Genomic DNA, 20,125 nt, shown 5'->3' with positions numbered 1-20,125 from the left:
TGATACACACAAAATGCATGTCTGAAAATGACGTCCAGTCATGTTTTTTTTTTAATTTTATATGGAAGGTATTCCACACTTTGCTACGTATATACAGTATACATATTTGTGCGTGTGTGCGTGTGTGTGTGTGTGTGTTTCCACACACATGCACACCCGCCCACAATACATATATATTTTTATAAACATACATACTTACAAACTGAGATATACGTGTTCTAGCATGTGTATATGAATTAGTTTGTATGTACATATGCGGATACTTTCTCGTGTTTTCTAACAAGTTAAATCTAAACGGTTTATATATATACATATATATATATATATATATATATATATTATATATATATATATATATATATATATGTATATATATATATATATGTATGTATGTATATGCTTACGTATTCATTTAAACATCCTACATTATCTTATCGTCTTGAAGTCAACTTCAGTGTAAATATTATTTCCTCGCAACATCTTAACCACCCGCCCAGATTCAATTTGATTTTACAACCTTACTGCTATAATCTACGACTTATTTCTGAAGAAACTCTTACTTGTCTAATGTCCAGTCATATGTTTGTATTTCAATTTATAACATCAGTTGTATAATTTGATATATTTCGCTCTCTTTTACCTCTTTGACTTTTTTTGTTTTCTTTTTCCTGGTAGGTTTCCCTTTAATTTACTACTTCTGAATGTCTTCCTTTCAGTTTACACTCCATAATAACACGATGCACAGCAATCGTATCATGAAACACACAATTTCACAGAAAACAGCCATTTATTAGGCTATATTTTCGAAGCGTACCGAAGTAATTTGATTCATCGACCTCGTAATCTTCGACTAATTGGTGTCTCTCCAAATAATTAATCACAGTTTCTGAGAATATATTACAAAATATTTAAATCTAGAATAAGATAGTATATTTAAAGGAGAAGAAATACAAGATATCATTAATGGGAATAGAAGAGAACTTACTCTGGTGATATGAGTCATACTATGAACAGGAAATTTAGTCTGTAGAATGGCTCCTGAAGAGCCGGGTTAAAATCTAAGAAGAAATATATATAATACACCGATATACGTTCGAGAGGATAATACTAACGTCATTTTTACTAGGATTAGAATGAAAAAAAAATATTATTTAGAAGACGAAGTGGTAAATATTTGTCTTTATCTTGATGTAACTTATACATACAGAATATTTAACGAATACGTTGTTTAAACAATACTTTCTTCCATTATGAGTACATTCATACAAATATATATATCATACATATCCACAAATATGCATATATACATATATACATAGATATATACTTACATAAATATTTGCTGTAGCATCTATTTATCAATATATATATATATGTATGTATATGTATATAAATATATATACGTCCTTCCAACTATATGCTGCTATACTCACTCATACATACTCATACACGTATCTGCATTTAGAGTTTGTGTAAGTATGTATTGTTGTATGTCTTTTGTTCTTTTGTTCTTGTATTCATAAATCATGTGCGTGGAGGCGCAATGACCCAGTGGTTAGGGCAGCGGACTCGCGGTTGTAGGATCGCGGTTTCAATTCCCAGACCGGGCGTTGTGAGTGTTTATTGAGCGAACACACCTAAAGCTCCAGGGTGGTGGTGATCCCTGCTGTACTCTTTCACCACAACTTACTCTTACTTCCTGTTTCTGTTGTACCTGTATTTCAAAGGGCCGGCCTTGTCACTCCCTGTGTCACGCTGAATATCCCCGAGAAATGCGTTAATGGTACACGTGTCTGTGGAGTGCTCAGCCACTTACAAGTTAATTTCACGAGCAGGCTGTTCCGTTGATTGGATCAACCGGAACCCTCGTCGTCGTAACCGACGGAGTGCTTCCACCACAAATCATATGCATGGGAAACAGCAAATTTCTATTATGCTGTAGATGCCCCTAAAGATATATTTACTGCGTACATTTTCCCCTAAACTGGTCTATAGGGAATTGCATTGTTGCACATTAAACAAATTATAATATTTAAAGTTTTGAGAGTAAAATGACTGCGAGTTGGTCCTGAAAGTTACCTACCTTTAAGGTCATCGCGAAAGGCCTGGTAAGAGGCCCAGCCATCCGAGGTTTTTCCTTGATAGGCCTTAGAAAAACTGGAGGACAGCTGCAATGAGGGTGTGAACCTGAGAGTGAATATGTGGAAGAAACTCATAATTAACCCCATTTACCTGTATTTTTAAAAATCCAAAGTCAGACACTTTTCAGTATTCCCAAGTACATTTCAACAATAAATAATATGAGAGTATTTACAGCAGATATTAGCTACTTTTTAGACGTATTCAGAGTCTGTTCTAAAAGTAATACTTACATCTGAATGTACAATAATTGGTAATTTTTGAATTACAGATGTAATATTTCTCATCACAACTTTTACTCTTGTTCTTGGTAATAATCTAAAGTAAATTTGTCTTCTAATATTTGAAATATTGCCAGCAAGTTACTTTAAAAAAAATATAACGATTTCAAAAACAAAATAAAAATGAAACATATGAATTTTCAGACACAATGATGTCTTGTTATGATGTATCAACCGAGGTTCGCTACGAATTTCAACATGAACGAAAGAAGAAATTGAATTTATAATTCAGTGAGATGTATTCCATTTTTTTTTCTCTAGGCACAAGGCTCAAAATTTTTTGGGAGGGGGCCAGTCGATTCGATCGACCCTAGTACGCGACTGGCACTTAATTTATCAACCCCGAATTTGAATTCAGAAAGTAAAGAGAGACGAAATACAGCTAAGCATTTTGCCCGGTGTGCTAACGCTTCTGCGAGCTCGCCGCCTTAAGAACACATGCCCAAGCTGCCACGCAATGAGACTGAACCCGGGCCCATATGGTTAGGAAGTAATCATCTTAGCACAAAGCTCAGCCTGCGCCTCTGTATTCCATTTATATTGTAGACAGATTTGGTATACAACAAGATATATCCAGGTACTAATAATCTGCTAAAATACCAAACATAGTCAAGTTCATTAAGATTTCTACAGGTGAAAGTGTATATTCTATATACGTACATGTGTCTTGTTGGCGCATACCAATATATGCTTCCGTTTTGAAATATATTTGCGAATTTATTCGTTTGGGTGTGTATCCCATTTTTATCTTTTTAATTGGTTTATCCTTCAATTCTTTCCATTATAATGTGCACATTTGTTCATACCCATGCCTATATATATATCTGTGTTAGCATGTATGTGTGTGTGTGTGTAGATACTTATAGTAACATGCAGGAAAATATATATGTAAATGCTGTATTGGTTCGAAAATATTCAAAATATACTACGCTGAGTTATTTCTAAGAAAATAATTCGAGAAATCGCATATTTTAACTCCTATAATATAATGATTGATTATAGAAATCTTCACAAATATTCTGTTAACAAATGAACAGAAATATTTGTACAGTCATCCATTGCCTTCATAGTTTTCCATGAATTTCGTAGGATTCACGCATGCAACAAATAGCTATATAAAAGTCTTTATGCATGTTGTACAGTACAGGGTTAACAAAATACGTGATGTGTGTATTTCGTGTTTAGAATTTGGATGTGATTACGTTTGTTAAAAGTCATCACGCAAAATAGATCTTCATTGTTTTTATGATATGTATTCAAATTGAAAAAACTTTCAACGGAAGTTTCCAGCAGATCCGAATACTTTCTCATTATATATAATTTACTGGAGAACACGTACGTTCTCTGAAACATTTGAAATATACGTAAAACTATTACAACAATATATGCGCATGTGAGCGTTTGTGAGTGTGTGAATGTAAGTATGTCGCTCGCTTTTTCTTTACCCTACACAAACACACACACGAACACATATATATATATATGTGTGTGTGTAGGTGTATGTGTGTATCAGATTTTGTAGCTAAGAACATAATTACACATATGCCTATGTGTATAATTTCATACGTACACATGCGTTTATACACATACATGCACATTTATGTATATGCGTGTATATATAACATTATATGTGTGTGTGCGTGTGTGTGTGGGGGAGGCGCATGGATGAAGGCGCTTAAGGTTTTGCACTCATAATTGCGAGATCGTGGGTTCGATTCTCAGATCGGGTATTGCGTTGTGCTCTTCAGACGAGCACTTCATTTCTCATCGTTCTACTGTCATTGTGACATCCGACATGTGGCCCCCATTGCACGTGTACAGGTAATTTCGATCTGATGGACAGGGTGAGCTTATGTACACAAACATTAAATCTCCCTACATTCTAGAGTTACGTATATGAGCTTATTGCTGTTTTGTTCATTTCCCCCTCCCCCTAACATATATTAAATGTGTGCATGTACGTATACTTCATGTGTGTATGATAGTGTTTGGAAACATTTGTTAGTATTTCTCATCTCTTTATTGCCCAAAAGGGACTAAACATAGAGGGGACAAACAAGAACAGATAAAAGGATTAAGTCGATTACAACGACACCAGTGCGTAACTGGTACTTAATTCATCGACCCTGAAAGGATGAAAAGCAAAGTCGACTCCTGCGGAGTTTGAACTCAGAACGCAGCGGCGGACGAAATACCTATTTCTTTACTACCCACAAGGGGCTAAACAGAGAGGAGACAAACAAGGATAGACAGACGGATTAAGTCGATTATATCGACCCCAGTGCGTAACTGGTACTTAATTCATCAACCCTGAAAGGATGAAAAGCAAAGTCGACCACTGCAGAATTTGAACTCAGAACGCAGTGGCGGACGAAATACAACAAAGCATTTCGCCCGGCGTGCTAACCATTCTGCCAGCTCGCCGCCTTTTTCTTCTCTATTACATACGCCATTAGCTGTAGTCTCATGCTTCTGGCATTTGTGTGTAACTGCCCCAATGTTCCTGTCACACTTGCTAACGCATCTCCCCTTGCTGCTGGAAAAGATGTCCATGGAAACAGCTTTCTCTTTTCTCTTTCCTGCGATACTTGTAATTACATTCTGCCATGAAATGCAAGGATTGCTTTGCAGAAAAATAGATCTGTATACACTCATGTGGAACATATTTAACTTCTCTTTCTTCACAAGCCCTACGCTATTTGCAGGCGATTATCATTCGCCTACATAAATACAGATCTTTAATACGTATATTGTAAATTTATGTTTCTTATCAACAAAAACGAAACAAGTGTCTTAAAATGAACAATCAATTTGCGCAACTAAATACACTTCACTACGCTGTTAAGAACGCCTTTAATTTGACTGTGAAAATATTTTCCGAAAGGTTGCTTCCGTTCCTAATATATAATAACATTAAATATATATATACATATATATATATATATATATATATATATATATATATATTATATATATATATATGTGTGTGTGTGTGTGTGTGTGAATCTGTGTGAATGTGTCAGTGTATATATATATATATATATATATATACACATATATGTTTGTATGTATGCATGTATGTATGTGTGTATTTAATTATGTATATATATATATAATGCTCTGTCTTTTGATAAACATATGTGCTTAAATATATACTCGTCTAGAAGTTTCTAATCCGATATTTACGTAGATTTTGCAAGATGAAAGGCTTCACGCATTTCATTGCAATATCGTTCCTTTTTAATATTTTGGTATTCCTATTTATCTTTGTTTCCGTTACCATCGTTTCCAAGAGAGCAATACCATTGTTCAATTTCAATGCGGATATATATTCGTTTCTAGTTCCTTCCCTGTACTGTAGCAACCCCCTCAGATTGAAAGAAAACACGCCAAACATTTATACTTCCTATATATGTGTATTGTTGTAAACATAATTTACTTGTATCCATCAGAAGTGACATCAATGCTGTCCGTTCGTGAGTTTGCATGGTATTGAATCTTGAGATTTGCGCCTCCACTTGTGAGATTTACGACATACTTATCAGATGTATAAATGTTTCCAGGAGGTCCTTATGAAAGGCAGCAGTAAATTGTAGTAATGTGCCTGTTTTCACATTTTATAATGTTTGAAATTTTATGTCTACGATGTAATTCCCTATATAATTTATAAGCTTTTGGGTGCGAGAAAGCTTTCACAGAAAGGTTTCAGACTCACAGGATTTCTATTTTTAATTATGTTAAATTAATTATCAACTCTCTCGATAAAGACTTTCATATTCGTATCTATGTCCTTGTTCCACTAAAAAGCATATTTCAACTTATTTTTTCATCTTATCCAACTGTATGCATGTATGCATTTCGTGAAATTTTAAATGTTATTTTCGTGAAAAAATAAAAACCGGTATGCAATAGTTCGTCATCAACTTATAAAGTAAAATGAATGACCGAAACCTCGTAGGTCGAGTGGTAAAATGATATTCTAACCGCGGTCATTTGTAATTGGATAATAGGAAAGGAATTCCATCATCATTAAGAAACGTACAGGAAAAATAAGACAAATGAAGCGGAAATTTATTTACTGTAATATATTTCCCCAGTATGACCTCCAACTAAAACGGAGTAAAAAAACAGTGAAAAGCTTCCATTCGAAAATGAACCACTTTCGAATAATACGATTCGAGAAGAATGTAAATGTGTTAAAAATGCTTCCTCACTCGTGAAATTGAATCTTAGTCTCTCACAACTATATTTTACTTAACTCAGTCTTCCTAGTTTATTATAAAATTTACCCCGTTGTTGTGCCTTTAAATGTAACCTTATGTTTTTGAATGATCATAAACAATTTTAATTGGCGCAGCATAATTATGCGGTAAATCTCAGAGATAAGTGCCTGAATTTGATCCTTATTTAAAACTCTAACAGTGATGGAGTAAAGTAATAAAATATTACTGAAATTAAAGACAGAGCATCAGAAGTGGTGACATAAATTCTCGAAGTTTATTCCATCTTAAACAACTAATGTCATTTCTGAAACTAAACATAAATTAGAATAATTCATTCAATGCTCTCAGTTCGCTCGGTATCCATGGTGGATCATATCTGCTGTAACTTTTGATAAGAAAATAGAAAAGGAAAAAGGTATATTAACAATATATAATTAGTCAGCGTTTTGATGATTCGTTGGTAAGATTCCTTGCAAAATGCCTACCGGAATTATTTGTCAGTCTTTATATTATGACTTCAAATTCTGCTGAGATCGACTGTGTCTTTCATCGTTTTGGGGGTTGATGAAATATGTACCAACTGCATACCATGGTCGTCGTTATCGACTTACAAACTTCCTAGTTTATTACTGTCCTTGTGCCAATATTTGAAACCAATCTTATACAATTAATTTCTAACGTCGGGTCTAGAAGTAACGCTCTAAACAATAAGTATAAACTTTAGATACTAAAGGCGAGCATTCAACTTTTCTATCGAAATGGTTTTTAACGTAATATATATATACGCCATTATTTAACATTTATATACCAGGAGAGAAAATTTGACGGTATTCCCTCCATTTGACTGTATTCCTTCCATCATTACATTCTCAGTTCAAATACCGCCGAGGTCGATTTTGCCTTTCATGTTTCTGTGTCGATAACATAAGTAATTGATTAGCGCTATTTTCGATGTGATGGACTAGCTCCAACACCAAATTTCAAGGCTGCCTATAGTAGAAAACGTTATACTTTATATATCTCGGTATTCACCGTTGGAAACGAATTACTTCATTTTCCTTTCGGTTTCTAAGTTCTTATGATGTGATTTATAACAAACATAAATGTCAAAATATTTTTTTGTCTTCTTTCACAAAGTGAGAATTAATTAAATTAAGTAGCAAATTTCAGGATTTATTTCTAAAAGTTAATTATATTAATGTCTTTATAGTTGATTAATGTATAAAAATTCATAAATGAAGTTACTTACTATATGTCAAAATCCTGATTACCCCCCATTTGATTGTTTCCGCTAGGGGTTTCCAAAATAAACATAGTAGTGATACAAAATTCTGAATAGTTCTGGAAGATAATATTAGTTTTTAAATGTATATAAATAAAATTGGCTTATAAGAAAAGAAATATGCATAATACAGGAACGCAAATAGCATTTCATAATGCTGTACACGGAATTGTGTCAAGACCAACGAAATTACAGTTATAGATTGACATACAAGGCTGGAAAGAAAAGATTATGTTTTTAGACAGTGGTATTTTAGCAATAAAGTACAAAGACTGTTATTAACAATCATACAAGTTATGCAAGTTTCAGCATTTTAGACTGCATAATAAAATCATTAATTACAGTGTGAGGTTTATGATAATTTACTAAAACTCTGCCGATGGTTTCATGCAATGCGATTCTACAATTATTCACAAGTAGTTTGTTCAACTATAAATTGTTTCTTTTGAATTCGAAAGATATTATGACACTTTATTATTTATTTATTTGAGATATTTATTAATAATCTTCCCTCTGCTATTCAATCTCTATTCTCCGCTTAATGATTAATTGTAGGTTTTCTGTGCATGAAGACCGTCTGGAGTCCTTTCTTGGAACTCAGTTCTAAAAGCTAAAATATTTGATATATTTGATATTGTAATAAAAATAATATTTGTGCGCTTCTCACATAAATATCATTTAAATACAAATAGTACAACTGCACCAAATGATTGTAAAGATTATAAAGAGATGACGTAGTCTTGACATTAGCTGAAGGCTATTCTCTCGGTCCTACACACTGTCAACTCTTGTTATTCGATATGAACTCTAATGAACTCCCTAGCTGCTACTACATGGTATTTCCATAAAATATCTTAAACTAGATCGATACTGAGAAGCATTGATTAAAATCAATGTGCCTACTATTATATTCCACATATTTCTGTACAATGGAAAATAGAAAGAATTCGTCATTTATATTGAGTTGATGGAAATTATGTCAATACCCATCGGGTGTATTCTCCGCATACTTCAAGTGTTTGATATTGTCATAAAGGATTCTCCTTGAGAATTTTACTAAGCGTATATCGAAAGATGACACATCCATTAATGGACAGGTTAGAATGTTATAGTATTATGTAACTATACGAATGTAGAGATAATATTATTGGTGACGCTCGAATTTATTCTGATAAACATAGTAACACTGTATATATTAGGGTGGTGCATGATTATTGCGGCTTCTTATCAGCATATTTTATTCAACAAAAACAGTAACAACATTTAACGAAAACCTCTTTAAATGACGGCCTGACCGTCTGCCAAGCAAATGGGAAGCAGTAATTGAAGTAGATGGTGAATATGCTCCGGGATAATCATTTTGTTACATGTTGTTATTGTACTTGTTCAATAAAATTTGCTGAAAAATACCGCATTAATTATGCACCAACCCAATGTTTTTAAAATCAAGTTATCCACAATTAAGGTGCTGCTCCAGCATGACCGCAATCAGAATGACTAAAACAAGTAAAAAAAAAAGAATATCTATGTATAGACTAAAATAATTTACAATTCAATAAGTAAATTTTTTTTTCTAGAGGAATGTTATCATCGTATAGAGACAGTAGTTATGTACTTAGTGCATATTAAAGCATCAGTAAGAGGGCGGGTCCACAATCATGGGGTAGTGAGTTCGATACCCGGATCGAGCTGTGTGATGTTTTCTTCAGCTAGACACTATATTACACGTTGCTCTAGTTCATTCAGTAGTAGAAATGAGTTGTAATGTCACTGGTGCCAAGATATATCGGCCCCTTTGCTTTGGCTAACCTAGGTGGCGTCGAGAGAGGAAGCTGGTTTGGACGGGGGACTGCTGGCCTTCTGCAATCAACCCTGCTGGGACTTGTGACTTAGAGTATACTTTCTTAAGTGCAATCCCATGGCCGTTCATGACCGATGGGGGTCTTTAGCCTTTTACCTTACCTGTACCAAAACAATATATACCTGGATCACACTTACGATTAAAGTTTCAATCACTCAGCAAATTTTCCATATATTTCCATTTTACTAAAAGTGCACAGTCATTGATAATGCTCTCTATTCTCGGCCCAAGGCCTGGAATATAGAGAGGCGGCGTTCGTCGATTGCTTCAGGCTCAGTGATCACCTGACACTTACTTTATTGATTCCAGTTGAATAGACGGCAAAGTCATCTTCAGCAGAATTTGAACTTCGACACGAGATAACTAATAATGATTTCAAAGTTGACACGAGGCCAATAATATCGGGTCTGGGGGAATTAGTCGTTTACATCGACACCAATGTTCGAATAGTACTTATCGTTTTTGACCATGAAAGGATGAAAGGCGAAATCGACTTCGGTAGAATTTGAACTCTTGAGTAAAATACGGACGAAATAAGCCTAGGCATTTTGACCGCACTGCTAACCATTCTTCCATCTGATCAGCTTTACCACAATAATCATAACGCACATGTACTATAATACACACATTTACGTTTTTAATTACATTTACAGACATTCTAACACAAACGATTTTTGTGCATATTTAATACACCTTTACAAAACTTAAAATATTCCTGAAAGCAATTAGAGGTTTTGTTGTATATTTTTGAGTATGCATTTCTTAATTGGGTACTATTTAAATATTGCATGAAATAAAATTCACCAATAAAACCAAAACTGACATACATATAACAGGTATCCCCTAACTCAAGGAAAGGAGTAATTACAGAGTGATTAGACACATAAGAGACAAAATATCTACGTAGATATAAGAAAATTACATAACCCTTATTTGTTAGTTCACATTGAAATTTCTTTAAAACTCAATTTGTTAATATTTAACTATATTTCTCCTTTTCAAATATGGGCACAGGAATTTCAGGTGTAGAGGTAAGTTGATAACATCGATTCGCGGGTATTTATTTAGTTACCCCGAAAGAATAAAAGGAAAAGTCAACATCGATGGCATTTGAACTCAAGACCTAAAGACAGACGAAATACCTATTTCTTTACTACCCTCAAGGGGCTAAACACAGAGGGGACAAAGAAGGACTGACAAACAGATTAAGTCGATTACATCGACCCCAGTGCGTAACTAGTACTCAATTTATCGACCACGAAAGGATGAAAGGCAAAGTCGACCTCGGCGGAATTGAACCCAGAACGTAATGGCAGACGAAATACGGCTACGAATTTCGCCCGATGTGCTAACGGTTCTGCAAGCTTACCGCCTTACTCTTACTTCAACTATTCAGATATATCAATGAATTCTTCCCCAAATCACCAGTCATATGTCAGGCAATTATGGACGAATAGATTTGTCCCTTTGGGTAATATCAGACGACATTGCATCTATACATATAAATTCATACGATGTAAATTTTGTCAAAATTCTTGATATTACAGATCACAAAGTGAATAATAATTTTAAAGAGGACTATATTTATTACCTTAAAATTATATGGAAAGTATTTCTCATTTGCATTGCTCTTACCATATCCATTGTAATTTTCTACCTCACCTTCTCCTGCATCCAATTCGTGTATGTGCAGTCAAATTGCACACTTTATCTCTCCTTCACTCTGTCTTTTACTTTCCTAATACTATATAAAGCAGGGCTTCACAAATAAGTCAACTAAGCGAGCAACATTTACATCAGATATTATTATAGAAATATGTGTTATTTTCTCTTCGTAATATCCTCGACCACCCGTTTCTACCAAAAATGTGGTGTTCCTTATCATACTTTTTATAATATATTTCTTTATTGCCCACAAGGGGCTAAACATAGAGGGGACAAACAAGGACAGACAACCGGATTAAGTCGATTACATCGACCCCCAAGTGCGAAACTGGTACTTAATTTATCGACCCCGAAAAGATGAAAGGCAAAGTCGACCTCGGCGGAATTTGAACTCAGAACGCAACGGTAGACGAAATAGCGCTAAGCATTTCGGCCGGCGCGCTAACGTGTCTGCCAGCACGAGTCTGCCATACTTTTTAAAATAGAATTGGGTTCTACATTATATAATTTCTTTCCTAGAACGTTAAATTCGGATTTCGAGAAGCACCGCCGTACTGTACGGTATGTGTTAATCAGACCATACCATTTCAAAATTTGAAAGCCATCGACAAATTGGCAATGTGTTAGAATCGTTAGTACCCTGGACACAATGCTTAAATTGTTTTCGTCTGTCTTTACGGTCTGGGTTCAATGTCAAGCGACGTCGACTTTGCTTTTCATCCTTTCGGGGTCGATAAATTAAGTACCAGTTACGCAATGGGGTCGATTAAATCGACTTAATACGTTTTTCTGTCCTTGTTTGTCCCCTCTATGTTTAGCCCCTTGAGGGTAATAAAGAAACAAGGGAAATGTAATAAACTCACCTCTCGCCCCCTGAAATTCCTGGCCTTCATATCATTTATCAGATGGCCTTCAAACTATTTATCATCCCATTTATCAGCACGGCGATGTGGTGCAAGCCGAAAGTGATTTCTGTGTGCAGACTCTGGAAATCATCTTTTAAATATAACAAGACATTAAAAAAATATGCCCTAGGTAGATCTGAAATTCCAGTCCAAGATAAATTTATAATAAATTTTATCTTCTGTTTTGTATTGAGTCCGCCAACAGTAAATGTTCTTTAGTTAATATTGAAAACCACTTAAAATATGTCTGTTTGCCACCTCAATTCAAAGGCCTTTTCAACTTTTCAAATTAATAAATTCAATTATTGAGGTGAATACATTACATTTCTATAAATTAATAAAATGTTATTTAATTTTGCACAACTGTCTGACAGCGAGCCAACTTCACTTAACACCTCTTGCATTAGTATCTCCCTCACTAACAATACCATAAACGTTATTGAATATTTCATCTAAATATATCGAAAAACTTTATTTTGAATGAATGTTTGAGTAAGACTATATATATATACGTGTGTGTTTTTGTATGTATTCATATATATGTGTTTGTGTGTGTGTGCACGTTTGCACTTGTGTGTATGTATGTATATATATATATATATATATATGTGTGTGTGTGTATGTGCGTTTATGTATGTATATATATGTGTGTGTATATATATGTGCGTGTATGTGTCTAAAGTGGAAGAGAGAGAGAGAGAGAGAGAGAGGTGTAGGAGGGGAGAGAGAAACAATACTGAAATAATGTCTGAGATTATGTATTTCAATAATTTGTTTACCTGAAACTCTGAAACCGAGTCATATCTTAACCTTCTGAATTTTTCCTCAAACACAAGCAATTTTTAATGTTACATTCACTTTTATCAATTACATTGAAATTTTTCTTGTATTTTAATATTTCTGACTGCTGGTAATTGATATGTTTGGAGTCGAAATAAAATACTTTACGCCAAATATATATCTGATAAGAATGTTTGTATCTCTACGAACCCAAGTTCGATTTTTTAAATTCTTTTAGTAATTACAACCATATATTTTACTCTGCTGTGCAGCAACTGATTGCGAATGCTGCCGATTTGATACGAACCTGATAATACTTATCGACTCACTATTATGACTTTCAAGCAAGTCAAACGTCCGATATCAGCTAACCGTGGCACTCCGTCGATTACGACGACAAGAGTTCCAGTTGTTCCTATCAACGGAACAGCCTACACGGAAAATTAACGTGTACCCTTCAGGTAGTTCTCGGAGAGATTCAGCGTGACACAGAGTGTGACAAGGTTGGCCCTTCGAAATACAGGTACAACGGAAACAAGAAGAAAAAGTGAGAGAAAATTGTGGTGAAAGAGTACAGCAGGGTTCACCAGCACCCCCTGCTGGAGCCTTGTGGAGCTTTAGGTGTTTTCACTCAATAAACAATCATAACGCCCAGTCTGGGAATCGAAACCATTATCCCATGACAACGAATCCACTGCCCTAATAACTAGGCCATTGCGCCTCCATATCATTGAATCACATCCACTCAAAATTGGGAAATCCTGACTTTATATTTTTACAATGTGTAATAGTATTTCGGGCTATCTATAATATGTCTATTTTGCAAAACCACATGTCGATCGTAGCACACAGACATTCTTTATTACAACCTACTTCACCTCATGAATATTTTCCGAGCTTATGTTAGTTAGTTAGTTAGTTAATTTGGCTCAAAAGCAAATAGCAAGGCCATGTAGGGGGACATGGAGTTAAGTACAGGGTGGTGTTCATGTAAAGAGTTCAGGCCACTTGAGGTCAAGGGAGGCTTTGAACAAAGCGGTCGTCGGCATCTTCACCATCTCGTCTGGCAGATGGTAAATTTAATTTGATTTCGTTTACCAAATAAACTTCCTTTTTCTGTAACTAGCCAGAAACGTATAGTATAAGCCATGACATTTTTAAACAGAAAATCTCCGTTTCACAGCTACAAAACTGAACCCAAGCAAGTGCTATGCTACCGGAAGACCTACAGACAACATAGAAGCCGTATATAAATGAGCTGAAGGAAATTACATTCATTTTAAGGCAGGAAATGTCCAAACAATCCAGTACAACCCAGCTTGCACTCTAATTTTACAGCAAAGATGATCGGGTCGAAAAGGAGCGGCAATTACAGAGACGCAGAGAGTGTGCGACCTGGAGATTAATACGAGAAATGTCTTCAAGTTTCATCTACATCAAGATGGTAACAATGTGCAACTGAATAGCTGGTGCTACGAGGTATAATTTTCATTAGGGTTATAGAAAAATTAGGGAATAGAATTAACGATATCCTTAAATTTGAATAAGTTAAATTTACATTATTTACATTCGACAGATATTTCTCCTCATCTTGTTTGTTGTTAACAAACAAGATGAGGACAAATATCTTTCGAATGTAAATAATGCAAATAATGTAAATAATGTACATAATTCCTCGACTCTTAAATAAAGAACTGTATTAAATCAAATTTAATTATAAAATTAGCAAAGTAAATTATAGACTTATAACTCATTATTAACAATATTAAGAATTAGAAAAAAGAATAGTAGAAGTAGCAATACTCGGGAGAGGGATGGTAATAACAAGCATGGTGTGTGTTTGCAGATTGCTAAAAGTCGTTGGACAGCAAATCAATTTGTCTTTAATCAACAGAGTTTAAAACATTAGGATCTTTGACACAATGACAACTCAAAGTGTATGGTAAATTTCAGCTGGATTTGTACTTAATTTAGATTCTATCGGAAAGATGCAGTTGACTCTACGAAGAACACGGGGCAATTAACAATAAATGCACATTGTGCAGTGTGCACTAATTACTGCAGAAACATATATAGGTGCTGAAATGAACAGCAGTAGTTAACTGCTGAATAAAACTGGGTATGAATCTGAGATCTCCCTTAACATAAACACATTATATATATATATATATATATATATATATATATTATATATATATATATATATATATATATATATATATATATATATATATATGTATGTATGTATATATAGTATATATCTGCTGCAATTTTTGAAACTTTTTATCTGCTGCAATTTGTAATAAAGCCTGTCTTTGTATGAAACAATTGTATTAAAAACTAATCTATTCTTGTTGCTTCTTTCTCGTATATATATATATATATATATATATATATATATATATATATATAATATATATATATATATATAATATATATATATATATATATATATATATATATATATATTTAGAGAGAGAGAGAGACGCAGGCGTGGCTGTGTGGTAAGAAGCTTGCTTCGCAACTCCATGGTTCCAGGTTCAGTGCCACCGCATGGTACCTTGCTCAAGTGTCATCTACTATAACGTAGGGCCAACCAAAGCTTTAAGAATGGATTCGGTGGACGGAAACAGAAATGTGTACAGTTCAAACTTTTCTGTGTAGATTTGGAAGTGGAAGCACTCCGTCGGTTACGACGATGAGGGTTCCGGTTGATCCGAATCAACGGAATAACCTGCTCGTGAAATTAACGTGTAAGTTGCTGAGCACTCCACAGACACGTGTACCCTTAACGTAGTTCTCGGGGATATTCAGCGTGACACAGAGAGTGACAAGTCCGGCCCCTTGAAATACAGGTACAACAGAAACAGGAAGTAAGAGTGAGAGAAAGTTGTGGTGAAAGAGTACAGCAGGGATCACCACCATCCCCTGCGGGAGCCTTGTGGGGCTTTTAGGTGTTTTCGCTCAACAAACACTCACAACGCCCGGGTGGGAATCGAAACCGCGATCCTATGACCGCGAGTCCACTGCCCTAACAACTGGGCCATTGTGTAGATGTAGAGACTCAAACCTAATACCCTCTGGCTTGAATATAATGACACCATTGGATTCATATAAAGCTAGAAGAGTAGCGGAAGGGGCAGGGCATGCCCTCGTCCGTGAGAGGATCCATTATACAACTAAATAACAGGATCAAAGAGAGGATATCTTCATCACTTAGGGAAATAACCAGAGATGATGATAGAAAGAGAATCCAGCAAGATGTAGAAAAGTCGTACATGAATGAATTTGAAATGGTGAAGACACGCCAGTTTAGGAAGTTTATGAAACTCAAAGGTCAGATAATGGAGTCTGTGAAAGCTGCAATTAATGTAAATAGCTGACATCTTGAAAGAAACGTATATGTTTGTGTTTCTGTGTTTGTCCCCAATCCATTGCTTGCCAACTGATGGTGGTCTGTTTATACCCCTGTAACTTACCGGTTCCGATAAATTAAGTACTGGGATCTGTTTGTTCGACGACATGTGGTGCTCCAGCATGGTGGCAGTCAACTAGTAAAGAAATAAAAGAATAAAATACTATACATGCGTATGTGTGTGCACGCACGCGCGCTCGTGTGTGTGTTTGTGTGCGTACAGGCGTCTATGTTTGGCGTTAGGTTATATGATTCTGTTTAATGTTATACTGATTCAGAATTAGACGTGTACATATTTTAGTTTAGGTTAATATAGATTAACTTTATTGTTTAACGCAAGAAATTATTGATTAAATAATCTGGAAATTAACGTTCTTAAAATAAATAATTCTTTTTGTTACTTTGTATCGAATGAAACGCGATTATATTTACATAGCGAAAGTTCAGCACTCCTGTTTTCTATATCTGAAGTTTGGCGCAATTTTTCTAACGATTAACACATTAAATAATTCTTATATCAAACCGACATTGTTTTGTGAAAGCGCAGTAATTTATTGACGCCTGAGGATGCTCGTAAAATTATTAAAAATGATTTTGTAGCAAGATTTTGTTAATTGCCGTATTGTGTTTTTATATAAAATTTATGTTTAAATCAAAAGGCGAAATAACTTATTATTGTAGATAGTTTTATTATCATAGATAAACAACGAAATTTTTGGCTTATGTCTGCAGATATACATTTTATATTGTTTGTAAACTTACATCCAAAAAAGTCTTCGAACAAAAGTTGTAAGTTATGTTTCTCCGATAAAGTCTACCATTTTTGGAAATATCTAATTGCATTCCACCTTCAGGCAACTACAATAGACAGAGCAATAACTCTTTGAAACTTTGAATATACTTTGTAAATTACACATGATCCAGCAAAATGCAAATATTAAGAATATTTTCTATGGCCATCGTTAACACGCTTGTACTAACTACATAGTAGTTTTAACATAATTACCATCGATCGATACATTTGCAGCACTACTTATTCTTGGTCGTCCTGGGACATTAATACTATAGATATCTATGCTCATGAGTATAAAATTGGTCGGCGACGCTAAAACTTACCACACAATTTGGAAACATTTAGGTGTTACTGTCATTTATTTATTAAATTTTCACTGTGTTCACTTGAATGGAAAACGAATAGCATTCTAGTTTGTCATTCGGGTATGTCATTCGAAGCTGTCCTTCCAGCCACGTTCCCAGGTTGAGTTCCACTGCATAACATCTTAGGCAAACGTCTTCTACTATAGACACGAGTCGCGCAAAGCATTGTGAGTACATTTCATAGCTAGAAACTGAAAGAAACTTGTCATGTAAATATATAACAACATCCTTCTGTACACTATACTGAAGACTCGTATTCAGTATGAATCATTATGGTTGCCCTTAATTTCAAATGGGGAGTATTTAATATTTTCATAGATCATTACATAATGATGACAAATTAGTTTCATTGCGCAGTAATTATAAAACCTCAGATAAATGTATAACGATTCCCTCAACCTTCAGCAGAAAACTTCTTATCACGTTACTCTGTGATCACGTCGAGAGCTGATTCGTGCGCCTCCTCAAACAAATATGTGGTCAATATAAACAATTCCTTTCCGCACGTCGTTCGGCAAAAGCTGAACGTTCACACACACACACACACACACACACACATACTCGCGCACGCACACAGATACACATACATTCACATAGCACAATTAAAGATTACAAACCTCCTTCAGGGATAGCAGAATCCTATGATAGTACTGGTTAATTACCTATAAAAAGTGTCTTGAACAGTATATGTTATACTCCACTACAAGGTAAGTATATAAACTGTGGTTTATATATATTTTATTTATTATAATAATAAGATGAGGGAATAGAAAGATAATTCATAAGCTATTGTTTATTAATTAAAAAAATGACAAACATCCCTTACAGCTGTTTCAATTCAGGCTCTCAGAAAATTAATTAATTAAATTCAAAATTATCTGAAAGTCGAATATCTTCAGGGTTAGATAAACTTATACAAAGTAGGAGTGCAATTTTTTCATATTGACTAAACGGCTGCAAACTATTTACTTAGTATCAGGAAATTGAATACCGACTTATTATACCGTTATCTACCTGTGTAGAGTTTCAACTTTCAGAGAGCCCGAAAGGGATGTTTGTCAATTTTTCAATTAATAAATAATAATTTAGTAATTGCTTTTCTATTCTCGCAACTTATTATATACACTTACATATACATACATATCCACACCAATGCACACACGCACGCACACACTGACACACACACACACACATATATATATATATATATATTTCGTTTGCCACTACATACATTTTTTCTCACCTTGTTTCTCTCCTTGTTTTTTCTGTGTCCCTTTCTGTAGAAGAGCGTAGGCTTGAAACGTAAAAGACTTTTTCTATACCCGAGCGTTATACTAATACATCTGTTTCTTTTGTACACCACCTATCTTCGTCTTTTGTTTTTTTTTCGTAAACTCTCCCTATATATATATATATATATATCATATCATATGTGTGTGTAGCGAGAGAGAGAGCAACATTGTTCTATAAATAGATATATAAATATTGATAAGTATACATATTATAAAAGCGAAAGATTGTAGTATATAAATTTTGGATAATACTTGAATGTAGCTAAATGAAGACGATATTTCATTCCCAGTGACATTAGAATATTTAACTTATTTACTTGCAAGTATCTCAAATGATTATTCATTAAAAATGAATACCAGGCAATTATGGAAGGAAGACTGGTGTGCATTTGACTCTGTATAAAGTTTGGCTTCACAAAAATGATCAAAGCCGACTTTCATATCAATAAAACTGGAGAGATGATTTAATATAGCAGTCAATTCAAACAATTCTTGAAGTGGAGCTTTTAAGTGGAGTTTGATAGAATTTGGACACAAATCCAACTCCCTCTTTTCTTGTAAAACTAAAAGACTTTAATTTCGTATGAAAATGGTTCTAGAGCTTCACCAACGCCGCGTTGATTTTATGCACCAAATGAAAATTCCTAAACAACAAAGATTTATTAATATTATATTATTACGTATTATTTATTACCATTATTAAATATATATATATTAAATATAGTCTGCTAATAAATATAATAGAATTACGTGAAAGCGTTGTAGAATGCTTTATGACATTAAGTAATTCCTGCTGTAATATAAATATATATTCCTAAAGAACATGTGAAATAGAATCAATTTTCCTAGATAAGGGTTTCCAAACCCCAGAAAATTTCATATGCATGAATGGTATATATCTATATTGGAAAAATTAGGGATACACCGAAAGTAACAATATGTAAATTCATACACATCCAGCGGGTTAATAAAATCAATATAATGAAACTGCAATATTATGCTAAACACAGAGTGATGTAGAATATTCAATGCGTGATTAAATTTCTGCTTGGGATATGCACGTGCGAATCTTGTTTGTGTGTATGAGTGTTTGGATGGGTGTGTATGGGTGGGTGTATGTGTGT

This window comes from Octopus sinensis, linkage group LG5, assembly GCF_006345805.1.
Source record: "Octopus sinensis linkage group LG5, ASM634580v1, whole genome shotgun sequence".
In the NCBI taxonomy this organism is placed as follows: Eukaryota; Metazoa; Mollusca; class Cephalopoda; order Octopoda; family Octopodidae; genus Octopus; species Octopus sinensis.
The sequence above is the reverse complement of the archived record's forward strand: the minus strand, read 5'-3'. Positions refer to the sequence as shown.